The sequence below is a fragment of the Gopherus flavomarginatus genome, chromosome 2 (assembly GCF_025201925.1).
Source record: "Gopherus flavomarginatus isolate rGopFla2 chromosome 2, rGopFla2.mat.asm, whole genome shotgun sequence".
NCBI lineage: Eukaryota > Metazoa > Chordata > Testudines > Testudinidae > Gopherus > Gopherus flavomarginatus.
This window is the reverse complement of record NC_066618.1, coordinates 75,537,818-75,556,022: the sequence shown is the minus strand read 5'-3', so window position 1 is coordinate 75,556,022 and position 18,205 is coordinate 75,537,818. Positions and strand designations below refer to the sequence as shown.

The 18,205-nt window shown below is 41.6% G+C and overlaps 1 long non-coding RNA gene across 3 annotated transcripts in view; it reads left to right on the top strand.

The window, feature by feature from the left end:
- The window catches only part of LOC127044097 (uncharacterized), a 30,148-nt gene extending 12,230 nt beyond the window's left edge, over positions 1–17,918 (top strand). The window contains exons 3-6 of one of the 3 annotated variants that reach the window (XR_007772394.1): positions 5,695–5,829; positions 11,018–11,256; positions 14,968–16,612; positions 17,673–17,918. This is a non-coding gene — a long non-coding RNA (uncharacterized LOC127044097). The remainder of the gene's footprint in view (positions 1–5,694; positions 5,830–11,017; positions 11,257–14,967; positions 16,613–17,672) is intronic. The other 2 variants (XR_007772396.1, XR_007772395.1) reach the window with 2 other exon arrangements.
- Positions 17,919–18,205: the final 287 nt, after the last annotated feature.

Below are 18,205 nucleotides of genomic sequence, written 5' to 3'. Positions count from 1 at the left end.
TACTATCCCTGGAAGAGAGGAATGGTGGTGTAAATATCAGCTATCAGTAACAGAAAATAAATGTGATAAAACAGAAGCAGCTCATTGGTTGATTGCAAGAGAATTTTGAGGAAGCTATCACAAGTCCAGTGACTTGGTGATTTCAGTAATTGGATATTTCTCTGATGTATTCCTCAAAAGTCTCTTTCTTTCCATTACCTTATGACTTCTTTTATATCAAGTGAATTTTTGGATGGATGAATGAATACAAATTTACACCATATCTTTTCCTAGTGTGTAGAACTTCAGGGAGCCTTTTATCTAGCAAATCTCCACTGTTATCCACATCTGATCTTACAGTAGGTTAGTGGTTGTGGCATCATATAATTCATCCTATGCACATCTCAGTAGATTTAATATTTGAAAAAAAGATATTGCTGTTTCCTTCATTCCTATCATCAAAAGAACAATCTATGGTTTGGTTTCCCTTGTTCGTTTATTTATTTATTTATACATTTGATTAGATATACTCACTGCATCTTATGTGTTCCATATTTAAACCCGATACCGAGATAGAAAAGTAACAAACAGGATGTGAGCAGGGGAAGACTCTTTTCCTACTGTGGTTGATCAAAACATGTTGTTTTTATAAAGCCTTCCCTCCCACCTCTATTTTCTTTGGGTGTATCAAAAAGTGATACAACAATAACAATAACCTATTTTCTTCACATTCACCAGTCTGGAAAATTTAGTCTGACTTAAATTCAGCATCTTTCTGCCTATGACCCTTTGCTGATCAGCAATAATTTCTGCATATTTGCGTACTAGAACATGAATCTCATCAAGAGACAGTACTGATAATCATAAAACCACATCATTTTAGTCACAGCTAGGCAAAATAATTTCTGCTTCTGTGTACTTCTCTGTTGAGGAGAACATTTCAACCTTTGCTTTTGAAATGAACCTATTGAGGTTTCACTGGCTAGGATGTTTTATTTTCTGCATACCTAAGACCCCATTTTCAGTAAGGTACTGAAGCACTCTAGCTTTAAGCACATGACTAATGTTGTTGAAGTCAATGAGACTCCTCATGAGCCTAAAGCTAGCCAAGTGTTTAAGTACCTTGCTGCACTGGGGACTAAATTCCCCCTGTATCTTCAGCTGAATATGATTTCTATTTTTTCTCATCTCAACATTTTATTTAGTGTTGCCCTGTGCTGTTAAAACTGCTGCTGTGTTCCACTCTAGCAGCTGCTGCATTTGAGCAATAAGTAAAGTGATCCATGATACAGATGTGCCTGAGCTGTTAAACTCAGATCAGAATCTGTATTTCCTCAGAGCGTTGGGCCCATTTCTAATTACTTACTTCATAAGGATGTTCTGAAAATTAATGTAGGTGCTATGTAAACCCAATTAATATTATTATTACTGTCTTTAGTTGTTGTTACTAGTGTTGTAAACAATGGTACTGTTTGGAAAAACAGATATCAAGATACTGTTCAGATTACTTTTAACTGTATCTAAAAATTCAAAGCTTCTTTGGGGCCCGAGGACCTCTAGGTTATAAGCCTTTAGATTTATTTTAGTAGTAGTAGTATTTATTACTTTATTTATTTCTAAAGAAAGCTCAGACAAATTAAGCTGTTTTGCCTTCTTACCTTAGCCCAGGGGTGGCCAATGTGTGGCTCTGGAGCCACATGCAGCTCTTCAGAAGTTAATATGCAGCTCCTTGTATAGGCAACAACTCTGGGGCTGGAGCTACAGGCGCCAACTTTCCAGTGTGCCAGTGGATGCTCATTGCTCAACCCCTGGCTCTGCCACAGGCCCTGCTCCCACTCCACCCCTTCCCGCGCCCTCCTCTGAGCCTGCTATGCCCTCGCTCCTCCCTCCCCCTGAGCCTCCTGCACACTGCAAAACAGCTGATCAGGCGGTGCGGGGAGGGAAGGGAAGGCACTGATCATCAGGGCTGCTGGGTGGGAGGCACTGGGAGCGGTGGGGAGGGGGAGCTGATGGGTGCTGCTGGCGTATTACTGTGGCTCTTTGGCAACGTCCATTGGTAAATTCTGGCTCCTCCTCAGGCTTAGGTTGTCCACCCCGCCGTAGCCCATTAAAGGCATATTGCATTATTAAGAGCTTAATCCAAAGCCCAAAAGAACTCAATGGAAAAATTCCCATTGATTTCAGTGGGCTTTAAATAAGGTCTTAAGATCCTAGCTGCTGTAATGCTTAAATCACGGTTACATTCTTTAATTCATCAAGTGTTTTGCTTTAAATGGGTAATGGGTAAAATCCACTTCTACTTCTACCCAGAACTATGCATCAAGAAGCGTATTTGAATGAAGCTAACTAAATCAATACCGTTTGGAAATCCTTGTAGGAATTATTGAAAGAATATTATGAGGTTTTGGAAGGGCCCAAACAGTTTTGTATCTTGAGTCATGGTGACAAAAACTTAATCTGTGACAAACTGAAATTAGGGGATAAGTAAAGATACTGTGACTTGGTGTCTCTCAGTAAATAAATAGTACTTAAATAGGAGTGGAAAAGTGATGGTATACTCAAAATGTTCTCCTTTTTAGCCAACTAGCAGCATTGTGAAGGCTGAAGATTTGACATAGACACTAATTCACTTCAGCTTTCCTCAATTCAATCATTGTATGTTAGAAATAAATAAATACATTAATTATATTATGGTATTGACTGCGGTAAGGGATCAAGGCCCCTTTTTGCTATGCACAAAAGAACATCTCTTTTCCAAAGATCTTACAGTTTAATCATGTAACAAGACACAATGGAGTTAAACAAATGGAAAGGAGGGCAAGGTAACACTTAAATGATCATATCTGGTATAATAAGGAGCAGTCACAGTATACCCACTGCCTAGCTATTGTTATATCATATATATGTTTGAAGGTGTAATTAGCCCTCCTCTTTTCCCCTCCACACCACAGAATGGAAAGGAGCAAAGGACCCAAAGTTCTATCATTTAAAAGTGATGTGTACCAGAAAAAAATGATTGAGCATTTGCCCTTTTTTGCTCTTGATGTATAACTGAGGCTTTGCTTTTTTGAAATGTTTTTACATGAAAGAGCTAAGAGAATGAAAATTAAGAGGGGAAGAGATTTTCAGTCTAACTAAAAGTATTGGACTATTTATATTTTGTTTCTTGTTTTTTTTAATTAATTACAATAACTAATTAATATTCTAGAGAAAGGAAAGCTTAACACCGTCACCCCTTCGGTGAAGATGTTAGAGCTGATAATAACATCTCCAAGACCTATTACAGGTTCTTCAGCAGAACTAGGGAAGACCAAATTTGATATTCCTGATAATTGGAAGGTAAAAAACAAGCGGGGGAGGGAAACAAAAAAAAATTACAACAAACCAAACAAACAATCCCTCTTAGTGTTTATCCTTTGTATGCAGCATAAAGAAGTAAAGAAGAGCATGAGCTCAATTTTTAAAAACTCCTTCTTAGTTCAACTTTAAGGGAAGTCTGTATTGTACTAAATCCACTGCACATGATAAATCAGTTTTTCCTGAGCGCTGTCTTCTACAACACAAACATGTAAATCTCTTTCAGTATGTTAATTTGTATTCAGATAAGTACCAAAAGGACTGATTGCAGTGTGATGAATCAATTCCCTTGATGAGACCTAAGCTGCAGAATGGGGAAGCTGATGCCTGAATTTCATCAGTGTCTGATATGTAACATCAGATTATGGATAACATCCAGATTCTAACCCCTATGTTTTTTAAAAGTGACATTTGGCTTTGTAACCAAGTAGCTCCCTTTCACTTTAAGGCGAGTTACCTAACTCATCACTGCTTTGAAAGTTTAGGAGTAGGGCCTTTGTTCTGAGAAAACTTTCTCTGTGTACGTGCCAATAAACTAGAGGGTTAGGGATTGGAAAGTAGTTCGGAGGCATTGGTGTCGCAAGTCACAAAAACCATGGTAAAAATAATGGAAAAAACTCAGACCTTTTGGAGAAATCTAATTACCTTTGCAGAATCACACTTGTAAAGATATTTTTGAAGATGGTTTGGGGGTTCTTTTCAGTATCCAAGTGCTGTTTCCCTCTTTTCTTTTGTGCTCAGGTTTCTAATTTTTCATTCCACAAATATTTTGTGACAATTTTGTGGAATACCTTGCCACTATATATTTCTTTCACCAAAACTTCTGTAGTCTTATATTTGTCAGTGCTTTACCCTCCATTACTAGCCTCATGGTCTGGCCCTTTTTGTCTTTACTTTTTACATTGTGTCAAATTCAAAGAAAGTGTAAACCTACACATCACTAAGTCAGTGGTGTTCAGGCTCAATGCTTTATCTTATGATTTATTAGTCTCTTGACAATTATTTTTCCTGCTATCACCCCACCTTTCCACCTTTGTCCTGTTAATTACACTAATTTACACCTACAGTGATTTACCAATGTAAAACTTACCCCACAATTTACATCTTCTCTGAATTTGCCCTATTTGTTGTCCTCCTCCGCCATCCTTTACAGCAGGAGTGGCCAAACTTACTGACCCTCCAAGACACATACAGTAATTTTCAGAAGTTCGAGAGCCGCAAGACTTGCACAACTTGTCCCACAGGGCAGCGCCTGCCAGGGTGTGGGCTTCTGCCCCGATGCCCGCCCACAGGGCTAAAGTCCTTAGATTCCCCCCCTCCCTGCCGGGCAGAAGCCCCGAGTGACCTCTGCCCAGTTTTGTAGGCGGAGGATCAGGGGGAGGGTGATGGGGGCCTCCGGGAGCCGCACTTGAACTGTAAGAGCCACGTGAGGCTCACAAGCCACATTTTGGCCACACCTGCTTTATAAGTTTGTAGATGTCATAAGATTTTAAACAAAGGAACGGATTTCCAAAAGTGCACATGCAAAACCCCTGATCTGCATGGGTATATAAAGATGTATGCATGCAAATAAGTTTATGTCAATGCATTGGAGTTTCTGTATGTGTACTTTTTCTCACTTGCTTTTGAAAATCTGGTCCAGTGCAGTGGCATAGACAACTTTTTTTTTTTATGGGGAGAGGGGATAGAGTTAAAAAATAATAAAATGATAGCTGTTGAATATTCCTTTAGTGATGATTAAATTTGTCCACCTTCCATAAGATGAGATAAATGAGCTTCTATTCCAAGATCAGTGTCTTTTTTCTTAATGCAATCTCTACATTTTTGGGTGACTAAAGTCCCCGCCCAACCACACTGTTGTCTACACCCATACATTGTGTGTCCAGCTCTTCACCTTCACATACACCTGCGTTCTCACTCACCCATTATGATGGAGTATATCGGGTCTTCATGGCCCCTTGCTTGAAGCCCCACTGTTCTGCTTTACCCCAGTCCAGGAAATAATTATCTGTGAAGAAAAGAGCAGCCATTTTGAAAACTAGCAAGGTGTGGTTGTCCAGCAGCCAGAAGGGCTGGGGACAAGCAACAGCCAATCAAGCCCCAGCATACAGGTGAGTCAGTTCTTAACTGGAGCCAGAGGAGTGAGGAGGGAGCTCCCTATGCTGTAGCCAGAGGACCCAGGCTGAGCCAGCACCTATCACTGGCCACCTTCAGTGGCAGAGACTAAGAAGGGGAACCTCTGCTGTTTCTATCCCAGAGAGAAAATTTAACCCAGAAAGGGTAAGAGATTATTTTGTTTATAATTGACCCTGAAGGGCAAGAAACAATTTCAGGTTTTGCTTGTTATACTCCGGAAAGGGTTTTGGATTGTGTGACCTGGTGGAAGGCTGAGATACAGAAGACCCACAGAGGCTTACTGACAGCCTGCAGGAGGTGTTGGTAGCCAAAGAGAATGACAGCACTGCAACTGGATGGCAAGGGTGTATTCAAGAGGTAAGTTTAATCCACCATACTCATTTACTTACAACTTGCTTATTACGCCCCCCCCCCAAAAAAAAATCCTAATATGTCAAAAAGTCATTAACATATAATGATTATACACATTAATACAAAGTTACCATAGACAATAAAGGGGAAGGGATGCAGATCATAAGTAAAAAACACATCAGAGATATTCTGACCAATTTGAATGCATTCAGATCAGCAAGGCCGGAGGCTATTCGCCCAAGGGTCCTGGAAGAATTATCTGAAGAAATCTCAGAGCCACTGGCAATAATATTTAGAAATTCAATGGATGACAGGAGAGGTCCCAGAAGACTGGAGAAGGACTAACATAGTGCCCATCTTAAAAAGGGGGAAAAGGAGAAGCTGTGAAACTACAGACCAGTCAACCTCACTTCAATACCTGGGAAGCTACTAGAGCAATCTATAAAATATTCAATTTGCGAGTACCTGGAGGATGAAGGGTAATTGCTAGCAGCCAGCATGGATTTACCAAAAACAAATCATGCCAGACCAGCTTGATTTCCTTCTTTCACAGGGTAATTGATTTGGTGGATAAGGGGAATGCGGTGGACATAATATACCTGGACTACAGCAAGACTTTTGACACAGTGCCACATGACATTCCTATAAGCTGGGGAAATGCAGGCTCAACAGAACTACCATTAAGTGGATAAATAATTGGTTAAACAACTGCAAAGAAAGAGTAACTATTAATGGAATGATATCAAGTTGGAGGGAGGTCTCAAGTGAAGTTCCACAGGAATCTGTTCTGGCTCTGGTCTTGTTTAACATCTTCATTAATGACTTGGGTGTAGGTATAGAGAGCATACTGATCAAGTTTGCAGATGACACAAAGCTAGAGGGATTGCCAGTACTTTGGAGAATTGAGCTAAAATTCAGAGGGATCTAGATAAATTGGAGAACTGGACTATAGACAACCAAATGAAATTCAACAAAGACAAATGTTAAGTGCTACACTTAGAGGAGAAAAACCAAATGTATAAATACAGAATGGGGGTAAAACTGGCTTGGCATCAGCACTGCAAAGAAGGATCTGGGGGTTCTGTTGGATCACAACTTCCAGGTGAGTCAGCAATGTGATACTGTTGCAAAAAAAGCAAATGCAATTTTAAGTGACATTAACAGAGGCATAGCATTCAAGTCACAGGTGACGATAGTACAGCTCTGCTCTGTGCTGGTAAGGCTGCAGCTGGAGTACTGTGTCCAGTTTTGGTCACTAATGTATAGAAAGGATCCAGAGATGCAAGCAACAAAGATGATCAAAGGGCTGAAATGTAAGCTATATGAGCAAAGGCTGAAAGAACTGGGTACCTTTAATTTGGAAAAGAAGAGATTAAGAGGGAATTAATAGCAGTCTTTAGATATTTGAAAGGCTGCCATAAAAAAGATGGAGAAAAGTTGTTCTCTTTTGTCACAGAGGGCACGACAAGAGGCAATGGGTTCAAACTGCAGCATAGCCAATTTAGATTAAATCTCAGGAAAAGCTTCCTAACTGTAAGAACAGTAGGATAATGGAAAAGTCTGCTTCAGGAGGATATGAAGGCTTCTTCATTGGAGTTTTTCAAAAGGAGGCTGGATCGCCATCTGTCTTGGATGGCTTAGACACAACAAATCCTGCATCTTGGTAGGTATTTGGCTGGATGACTGTTATGGTCCCTTCTAACCCTATGATTCTATGAATATCACAGAATCTGGACACTCGTGACAATGATGGCAAAATTTATCCTTAGTTCTACCGCAAATAAAAACCCACATACTGCTATTCTTTTATTCCTTGAGCTGATTGGAAAATGTCAGATGTTTTGACAAAAAATGGGAAATTTTGAGGATTTTTCTTCATTTACATAAAAGAGAAATATACACTAGTTTAAAAAATTCCCCATTTAGGGCCAGATTGTTATACCCTGAGGCACAGTGAACAGCACCTGACTCCACAAAGTGGCCCTCTGAATTCAGTTAGACTATTTGTGGAGTATAGGGCTGTCATAAACAGATAAGTAAGAGTTAATAGAACAGAAGTACTTCATCTCTCTTTAGCCTGTAAAGGGTTAACAAGATCAGTGAGCCAGGCTGTCACCTGACCAGAAGACCAATCAAGGGACAGGATACTTTCAAGTCTTGAGGGAGGGAAGTTTTTGTGTGTGCTGTTAGTTTTTGGTGGTTGTTCACTTTGGGGGCTCAGAGGGATCAGACGTGCAACCAGGTTTCTCTCCAATCTCTCTGATACAGGCTCTTATAAGTTCAGAAGAGTGAGTACTAGGTAAATAAAGTGAGTTAGGCTTATAGTTGTTTTCTTTATTTGCAAATGTATATTTGGCTGGGAGGAGTTCAAATGTGCATTTGGCTGGAAGGAGTTCAAATTTGTATTTTGCTGAAAGGATTTTAATTTGTACTTGTATACTTAGGCTGGGAGGGTATTCCCAGTGTCTATAGCTGAAAGACCCTGTAACATATTCCATCTTAAATTTACAAAGATAATGTTTACTGTGTTTTCTTTCTTTAATTAAAAGCTTTTCTTGTTTAAGAATCTGATTGTTTTTTTATTCTGGTCTGAGACCCCAGGGAATGGGGTCTGGATTCACCAGGGAATTGGTGGGGAGAAAGGAGGGAAGGGGGAGAGAGAAGCTAATTTCTCTCTGTGTTAGGATTACTGTCTCTCTCAGGGAGAATCTGGGAGGGGAAGAGAGAAGGAGAGGGGAAGGTGCATGGGAAGGTGCATTTTCCTCTCTGTTTTAAGATTCAAGGAGTTTGAACCACAGTGATCTTCCAGGGTAACCCAGGGAGGGGAAGCCTGGGAGAGACAACGGTGAGGGAAAGGGTTTACTTTCCTTGTGTTAAGATCCAGAGGGTCTGGGTTTTGGGGGGACCAGAGTGTACCAGGCACTGGAATTCCTGGTTGGTGGCAGCGCTACAGGTTCTAAGCTGGTAATTGAGCTTAGAGGAATTCATGCTGGTACCCCATCTTTTGGACGCTAAGGTTCAGAGTGGGGAATTATACCATGACAAGGGCTACTCAGTGGGAGTAAGGGAATTAGAATCTAGTTCATAGCAGGACCAACTTAAATGAAGAGGAAGAGGTTTGTTGCATACTTTTTTAATGAAGGTGCAACTAGCTGCTACAACACACGTCTAATTCAGGCACCATTTATTCCCAAAATGTTTTTGACAAGAGTAGGCGTATTAAAGATGTTCTAAAACCAAAAATCCCAGCTTCAGGTTCCTTCACATGTCAGTTAAAACTAGGATAAATGATACTTAGCTGAATTTAAAATAACCTGTTTTTTAACAAACATGCATATCCGCTCAAAGGAAAAGACTTATAACAACATTAAACATTATTTACATTAAATTAGACTTTATGTAGCCTTAGTTCTGATTGCTTTAAACTCAGCTGGAAATCATGAATTTCCAGACATAACTGTGTTTCTACCACTGGAACATAAACTAGTCATTTTATTGCTCAAGTTAAATACAGTAGACAAAGTTCAAAGTCCGTCTTTGAGCCCAGATATTTCACATGTGGAAAATAATGTCCATAGGTAATTCTTAAGGCATCACTATTAGTTGTAATTTAGCTCTCTGGGTACAGCAGCAGTGCAGTGCACAGCCATCTGGAAGTCCTGAACACAAATCAGATTAGGCCACTGCAGATTTCCTGCCAGTGAGATCTGGTTCCATCGCAGAGGTGACATTCTCAGTCCCTGGATAGGGGGGGCCACAAATGGTACATTAAAGACACCTAGTAATGGCTACTCTGTGAACCAGACATAGAAAGCAGCTGCAGAGAATGCTGCTCGCCAACCTGCCAAGCTGGAGGTGGGGTACTATGGCAGCAGAGAGCCTGGGAGGAAGAAAGTGGGAGCTCTGATAAAAGGGGCAGAACCTCAGTGGCAGGGTCATTGGCAGGTTAGGGAATGTGTAACAGAGCAGCTGTTGGATATATAGTGATAGTTACCACAACAGTGGCTTTGGTTGCTGGCAGCATGGCTACTAAAGGGAGTAATATATGGGCTACTCTGATCAGATGTTCAGTGAGGGGGAAAATGAACTTCCTGTCATTCAAGTCCTTGTGGGTCCTGCAAAGAGAACAAAGGATACAGTCATTAAAAGAACTATCAGTGGCTGCTGACTTGCGTAACAATAAGGATTAGATAAATATGGTGCTGTTAAGGTGAAACTATCACATTTGTTTTGATAAACCAATAGTGCCCAATAAAGCAGTTCAGTCTGTAGCAATGCTGATTTATAAGGAGTGTCAGGATTCTGAAAACAAAGAGGTGGTAGAATTCTTGCTGTAAAAGGGCTAATCATACATGCACCTTCAACAGTGAGCTGGAACAGGTCATGTCAAGACATTCAGAGACATGGCTCACAAGTCATGACTCTATCCTCAGCACCACTGGCTCATTGTCTATCAGGATGCCAGTGAGGGCCAGGGCAAGAAGGCAGCAGGGACTGCAGAGGATGCAGAATATGTGGTTTTGCATGGAGGCCCCTAAGCCACAGCAGGAGCCAAAACCCCAGGCTGGTAAGTACAAAAGGACCCCCACCCTCCCTGAAAATATCGCCTCTTGCTTTGGCACTACATTCCTGATTTTAAGATCCCCAGGGCATTTAAAATACTGTGCACTGATTTTCCTCTAGGGATAATATGCTGTATCTTGCTATGTCTCCCTGAGTTTGAACTGCAGTGCTGAATCCACACCGTTGTCATGCACCGTCCCTTACCAAGCTCTTCCAGTATTCCTTCCCCTCCATCCAGCCCCCACTCTGCTCCTCAACAAAATGGTCCCTGAGCATGACGCAATTACAAATCACTGATTTTGTTGCTTTCTGATGAAGCACTATTACTCATTTAGCAGATGCTTTGGCTTAAAAACAGATTATTGATGAAAAATCATTATATCCCTGTGTTTGTGCATTTCTTAGCCAGGAGACAACAATGGTTGCAAGACCACATAGACCAGAGGAAGGGAGAGTCCAGATTTAAAAAGCTTCCGGCTGAGGATGGCACAGTTGTAAAAACAACAACAACAACAAAACCTTATAGTTGTTTGTTTAATGTTAGTAACAGCTGCCTTTTGTCCCTTGGAAAATTATACTGTTTCAGTGCTTCTACTACACATCTCTGATCTTATCATCCCCTTACAAATAGGAGCCACATGGAATGGAGGAGGTTAGATCTGGGAAAGGAACACTTTGGCTGTCTGAGGAAAAGTTAGTCACAGCAATCCTTTCTCCCTTGGAAGATTACAAAATTATTACCATCTCTGTCCATGGTGTCTGGCTTGTCCCAGCACTGAGCCATGCTGCACAAGCTGGGTGGAAGAAGGTGGGAGAAGGATACAATCTGGTGGCTGGATAAACAGTGCCACGTCCCTTTGCAATGGAGAGGTGAGGGTTTTGTGGTGCTGATCTAAAACTTCAGGGAATGAAATAAGGTTGTAATGTTATCATAACCTTAGTCCCAGATTTGGACCTTAGCGTCCAAAATATGGGGGTTAGCATGAAAACCTCCAAGCTTAGTTACCAGCTTGGACCTGGTACTTGCTGCCACCACCCAAAAAATTAGAGTGTTTTGGGGCACTCTGGTCCCCCTGAAAAACCTTCCCTGGGGACCCCAAGACCCAAATCCCTTGAGTCTCACAACAAAGGGAAATAATCCTTTTTCCCTTCCCCCCTCCAGGTGCTCCTGGAGAGATACACAGACACAAGCTCTGTGAATCCAAACAGAGTGACTCCCCCTCTCCGTTCCCAGTCCTGGAAACAATAGCACTTTCCTCTTCACCCAGAGGAAATGCAAAATCAGGCTAGCAAATTCAACACACACAGATCTCCCCCTGATTTCTTCCTCCCACCAATTCCCTGGTGAGTACAGACTCAATTTCCCTGAAATTTCCCAGAAAAGAAAACTCCAACAGGTCTTAAAAGAAAGCTTTATATAAAAAAGAAAGAAAAATACATACAAATGGTCTCTCTGTATTAAGGTGACAAAATACAGGGTCAATTGCTTAAAAGAATATTGAATAAACAGCCTTATTCAAAAAGAATACAAATCAAAGCACTCCAGCACTTATATTCATGCAAATACCAAAGAAAAGAAACCATATAACTTACTATCTGATCTCTTTGTCCTTACACTTAGAAACAGAAGATTAGAAAGCAGAACTACTTCTCCAAAGCTCAGAGAAAGCAGGCAGACAGACAGAGACCTCAGACACAAAATTCCCTCCACCCAAAGTTGAAAAAATCCGGTTTCCTGATTGGTCCTCTGCTCAGGTGCTTCAGGTGAAAGAGACATTAACCCTTAGCTATCTGTTTATGACAAATGTGTCTTTCCCTCTCATTGCACTGTTGTTAGGCAGGCACAGGGGCAGGATTTTCTCATGATGCTGGGAGTGGGTGGGTGATTTTTGTGGTTCACATCTCCCTTTACACGGAAACTCTGTATGTGAGTTGAGGATGTAATAAATTTCCAGTCAAATTGCCTCCCAGTCCTGTAAGCATATTTCAGCAAATTTTGGTGTAGCAACAACTTCAGCTGGGTCTTGAGGTTCAGTGGAAGTGCAATTTTGATTGGTCATAAGAACATAACAGCTGCCATACTGGGTCAGACCATGGTCCATTTTGCCTGGTATCCTGTCTCTGACAGTGGCCTCTATCAGAGCTTCAGTGGGAGTGTGCAGAATGGGGCAATTATGGAGTGATCCACCTCTGTCTTCCACTCATGCCTTCTAATAGTCAGAGGTTTAAGGTCATCCTGAATCAAGGGGTTGCATCCCTGACCATCTTGGCTAATAGCCATTGATGGACCTATCCTCCATTAACTTTTCTAGCTCTTTTTTGAACCCAGTAATGCTATTGGGCATCACAACATCCCATGACAATGAGTTCCATGGGTTAGTTGTGCATTATGTGAAAAAGTACTTGTTTATATTAAACCTGCTGAGTGATCCCTCATTTTTGTATTATGTGAAAGGGTAAATAACATTTCTCTATTGACTTTTTACAAACCATTCATGATTTTATAGTCCTCTAAGATGACCAACCCTGATGTTTTTAGCCTGTCCTTGTATGGAAGCTTTTTTAATACCTCTGATCATTTTAGTTTCATTCAATCTTTTCCAATTCCACTATATATGAGGTCCCAAACTGTGGGGCACACCTCCACTGGGGGGTATGGAGGAATATTTGGGGGACATAGCTGGGGCCTAAGCCAGCCCCAACGGGGTGGGGAGGGAGCACCACCAAGCTCCACTCCTGCCCCAGCCCTGGCTGCCAACCTTAGCCCCTGATCTTCACTTCACTTCACTCCCCTCCACCCTGCCCCAGCCTTGGGCCCTGGCCTTACTCCTGTCTACATCGTGCCCTACCCCCCTCCCCCCCCACACACACGCACTCCAGGAGCCATGGACAGAGGTAAGGGGGGCACAAGGTAAAAAGTTTGGGGACCACAGCGCTATATCCTTTTTGAGATCCAGTAACCAGAACTGGACACAGTATTTAAGTGTAAGTGCACCATGGCTTTATATAGTAGGATTATGATATTTTCTCCTATATTCTATCCCTTTCCTATTAGTTCCTAATGCACTTTTAGCTTTTTGACCACTGCTTCTCATTTGAGCAGAAGTTTTCAGAGAATTATCCATGATGACTCCAAGATCTCTTTCTTGGGTGGTAACAGCTAATGTAGAACCCATCTATATATATATAGACTGAGATTGGTTGAGATTATTTTTTCCAATATGTATAACTTTGCACTTATCAACGTTGAATTTCATCTGTTTGTTGCCCCATTACACAGTTTTGTGAGATCCCTCTGCAACTTCTTGTAGCCTGCTTTGGACTTAACTATCTAGAATAATTTTATATCATCTGCAAACTTTGCCGCCTCACTGTTTACCCCCTTTTCCAGAGCATTGATGAACATATTGGAACAGCAGAGGTCCCAGTACAGATCCTTGGGGGACCCTGCTGTTCACATCTCTCCATTGTGACAACTGACCATTTATTCCTACCCTTTGTTTACTATCTTTCAGCCAGCTACTGATCCGTGAGAGGACCTTCCCTCTTATCCCATGGCCACATAGGGTACACATACACAGCATAGCAGCAAGTAGAGTCCAGGTCAGCTGTTTTGGTATAGGGCTAAAAATAGCAGTATAGAAGTTTCCACTTGGGCAGGACTCAGTGAAGATGGTGTATACCATCTGGTCCTGGTAACTTATTACTGCTTAATTTATCAGTTTATTCTAAAACCTGTTTTACTGACACATCAATCTGGGATGTTACTTCAGATTTGTCACCTAAAAACAGTAGCTCTAAAGTGGGAATCTCTTCCACATCCTCTGCAGTGGAGACTGATGGAAAAAAACATTTGGCTTCTCTGCAATGGCCTTGTCTTCCTTGAGTGCTCCTTTAATGCCTTTATTATCTGGTAGCCCTACTGCCTTGTGGCAGACTTCCAGCTTTTCTTTAAAAAATTACTGTTAATTTATTTCTTGGCCTGCCTTATTTTTACATGTTACTTTCCAGAGTGTGTGCTTCTTCCTATTTTCCTCATTAGGATTTGACTTCCTAATTTTAAAGAATGCCTTTTTGCCTGTAATGACCCCCATCGCTCTGCTGTTTGGACATGGTGGCATTCTTTTTGTCCTCCTATTGATTGCTTTGGTCCAAACCCCTCCATTCAGCAGTATTAAGAGGAGTGACGATTAGCGGAAACATTTCTCTGGCATCGACTGCTGAATATCCTCCATTCTTTTCCATTCTGCTATCTTGAAAATATATGTTGTCCAGCCTTTAAAGAAGAAATTGCAAACTGGTATCATAGACCATGAAAAGAACTGCCACCCCCTTTGTAATACAATGAACATTTTAAATTCTTAAAAACGTGAGTACATTTATCTTATCATTAATAGCCTCTGGTCCTTCCCCATGGGCCGCAAAAGTTGTCCAAAAACCAAGGCTAATCTAACAGTGTCACTGGTGAAAAACTGAAAAGTTTCAAAACTTTTACAGCAAAGTGGTTATCAGAGGGGATTTCTTGGCTTCTTACAAAAGAAAAAAGTATATAAAGCTCTACCCTTGTCTTTGAATTGACAGGACCTTCAGCTCCTGAGAGGGAAACCTTTCCATTGGGAGGACAGTAGCAACACCCCAGAGACAGCTGAGGCAGACAGAGAAGAATCCTGGAGGATCTGCTCATTGCGTGGGGGAATCTGCTCATTGCACAGGAGGAACCAGGATCAGTTTGAATTCCTCAGGGAAAGGGAGGATTCAGAAAGAGACACTGATGAAATGGTTCCTGAAGCAAGAGGCATGTCTTAGGGAATGGGAGCCTTCCCTAATGGAGAGGCTCAAAGAACTGGTGGCCAAACAGGTTGGGAGTCTGCCTGCTGCCATGACAACTACACCTGTCAATGAACTGCCATCACTACCACATCTGCTCCTCCTCCATCTGCTGCCAAGGGCACTGCCGAGGTGAGGGAGCCAACACTCCCAACTGACTGGGAGGAGAACATGGAGCCTGCAGTACTCCCCAGACTAGACGTTCCGCTGATGCCCAATACCCTTTGCTGGAGGGGCCTCCCTGAGCTCCCAGGCAGGGAACAGTGAGCCTGCGGAATCTCTGAATCCAACTAAGTGCCCACCCTCCAAGCCCCATCTAGGTGACATCTTTCTTTGTCCTCAAGAACGATTTTACCATGTTATTCCTCTTTATCAGGAGGTGGGCAAGGAGATGGGTGCAGAGACATTAACATTTGCCCTGGTTGATGGATTCAGACCCATTATGTTTTAAATATTGTTGCTTTACATTTCTTTAAAAAATATTTTACTTTTGAGTTCTATGTAGTACTTTTAATAAATATTATAGTTTCCTTGACTTGTGTGATGAATATAAATGCGATGAATATAAGATGTTTTTCAGGTTCGGGATTGGGCCCCACAATTCAGAGCACATGAATTGGAATGGTGCAACTGTCTAGTGCCATCTTACTTCAAACACTTTTTTGTCCTACACCCATAACCTCCTTCCCTTCCCTTCCCTCCCCCCCTTCCCCCCTGAGGTTCAGAAATATCAAAATTCCCCACAATACGTGGGATGGATGGGGAAAGTGCAGTTAGTGATGTATGCAAACAGAAAACACTGCTAGTTCTAAATGCAGCAGAACTCACAAGATAGAAAATGGGCAGATAAACATCTTTATAGCTTAAGTCTCATGCAGAAAATCAAAACCCAATTCAAGTAGCAACACAGGCATCTGCCATTACCCTGGGATTAAACAGCCCATCCTTCCCCCAAAAAACCTTGATCATTTTCAGTAGTAGTAGGTATTAGTTCTTTGTAACAGCCACTAAGTGCAGCTAGCACTGCTGACAATAAACAATTTTTTAAAATGGCTGCATCCCCCTCACCCAATCAAATGTTGATAAGGTGACTAAAAGAGATTGAATGCTCCTGATAACATTGGTTTGTATACAAGTGTGAACAGTGAAGATTAAAACATTCCACAATGACCAAATCACAACTCGGCCACCACCACCTACCACAAAAACCCAACCCTAAAATGATAACCCAGAGGAAGCGCCCTGTTATAATTGTCTGTAATGTGTCACTTATCACAGGAACAAATGGGTATAACGACCCTTGGCTACACAGGAACAAAACACTGACAAAGATATGTAGATGCACAAGTTGGTACCAGTGTTCCCTCCTGTGCTTTTCCAACAGTTGCACAGTGTGAAGGTGTCATAAACAGATAGCTAAGGGTTAATGTCTCTTTCACCTGAAGCACCTGACCAGAGGACCAATCAGGAAACCGGATTTTTTCAACTTGGGGTGGAGGGAGTTTTGTGTCTGAGTCTTTTGTCTGTCTGCCTGCTTTCTCTGAGCTTTGGAGAAGTAGTTTCTACTTTCTAGTCTTCTGTTTCTAAGTGTAAGGACAAAGAGATCAGATAGTAAGTTATATGGTTTCTTTTATTTTGGACGCTAAGGTCCAAATCTGGGGGTTAGCATGAAAACCTCCAAGCTTAGTTACCAGCTTGGACCTGGTACCTGCTGCCACCACCCAAAAAATTAGAGTGTTTTGGGGCACTCTGGTCCCCCTGAAAAACCTTCCCTGGGGACCCCAAGACCCAAATCCCTTGAGTCTCAAAACAGAGGGAAATAATCTTTTTTCCCTTCCCCCCTCCAGGTGCTCCTGGAGAGATACACAGACACAAGCCCTGTGAATCCAAACAGAGTGACTCCCCCTCTCTGTTCCCAATCCTGGAAACAAAAAGTACTTTCCTATTCCCCCAGAGGGAATGCAAAATCAGGCTAGCAAATCCAACACACAGATCTCCCCTGATTTCTTCCTCCCACCAATTCCCTGGTGAGTACAGAAAAACTCCAACAGGTCTAAAAAGAAAGCTTTATATAAAAAAAAAGAAAGAAAAATACATACAAATGGTCTCTCTGTATTAAGATGATACAATACAGGGTCAATTGCTTAAAAGAATATTGAATAAACAGCCTTATTCAAAAAGAATACAAATCAAAGTACTCCAGCACTTATATTCATGCAAATACCAAAGAAAAGAAACCATATAACTTACTATCTGATCTCTTTGTCCTTACACTTAGAAGACTAGAAAGTAGAAACTACTTCTCCAAAGCTCAGAGAAAGCAGGCAGACAGACAAAAGACTCAGACACAAAACTCCCTCCACCCCAAGTTGAAAAAATCCGGTTTCCTGATTGGTCCTCTGGTCAGGTGCTTCAGGTGAAAGAGACATTAACCCTTAGCTATCTGTTTATGACAGAAGGTGACTCAGCATGGGCAAATATCATCTGCCTCCTTACTGTGCCAGGATGTGCATGTATGTGTGAGGCTTTGGGGTTTAATCCGGACTGGTAAGGAGTTAATAAGGGATCTGTACCTGCCCTGAGTGTTTTAAATGCTATTCTGCTGTTGCTAACAGCCTTTGTTATACCAATATAATAAAAACCAGCAGGATCTTATTAAGAGGGATAAGGCAAAGATGCTACATTTATTGTAAATATAGTAATAAAGCAAAAGACAAAAGTAAACAACATTGTTTGACTAATTTCTATTACTGTTTATTCCTTACACACACACACACACACACACACACACAATTTATTCACACAAACCATTCAAGTTCTGAATAGGTGTTATAGTTACCAGCCTAGAGGTTGCTCATGCCAACTTACTGGCCAGGTATCTTGGTCATGAGGATGGAGCTGAGTCTGAGTCAGATGCACCTAATGCTCCTAGAGGTTGGCAGCAGAACCAGGGACTCAAAGCCCTCAGTTTTTAGAGTCCATATTTATAGGA